The 542-nt window shown below is 40.0% G+C and overlaps 1 non-coding gene across 1 annotated transcript; it reads left to right on the forward strand.

Moving 5' to 3' along the window:
• The first annotated feature begins 158 nt into the window (after positions 1 to 158).
• Positions 159 to 230, forward strand: trnaq-cug (transfer RNA glutamine (anticodon CUG)). The gene has a single exon. It is a non-coding gene; the product is annotated as a tRNA-Gln (tRNA).
• Positions 231 to 542: the final 312 nt, after the last annotated feature.

Below are 542 nucleotides of genomic sequence, written 5' to 3' on the forward strand. Positions count from 1 at the left end.
TCTTTTATCTGTAACTCCTGGATTTTTGCGTTTCATTTGTTCCATTACTTTCAGCAATAATGTCACAAACTCGTCACAAGATTGATACTAATTGCAATGCATAATCTTGGTGGTTCATGTGTCGAAGTCTCCCACTATAGTCTTATACATATAGTCGTGGTTCCATGGTGTAATGGTTAGCACTCTGGACTCTGAATCCAGTGATCCGAGTTCAAATCTCGGTGGGACCTGTTTTTGGGAAGTTTAACAGGCACTAAAGGGGCAGTTAACAGCAGATGGTAATGGATGAACATATGACCGATAAAGCAGGTAACTATTATACGTGGAGAATAATGCTATCATAAGATCGTTGACATGTAAAAGGTGAAAAGACCTCGAGATGTTTCCCCTGAAAAGATCTCTCCACAGGATTCCCAAACTGTCCATGTGTAATGACGTGAAGAGTCCTTTGTTTGAAGGGGATGAATCTAGTGAATGTGATTGGCCATGATTATCACAAGCTGTAACATGCCCATGTGGAATGTGGGTTATGAAAAAGTTTT

Source organism: Seriola lalandi, unplaced genomic scaffold, assembly GCF_002814215.2.
Source record: "Seriola lalandi dorsalis isolate HSWRI2012SDOR001 ecotype SW California unplaced genomic scaffold, Sedor1 jcf7180001970596, whole genome shotgun sequence".
NCBI lineage: Eukaryota > Metazoa > Chordata > Actinopteri > Carangiformes > Carangidae > Seriola > Seriola lalandi.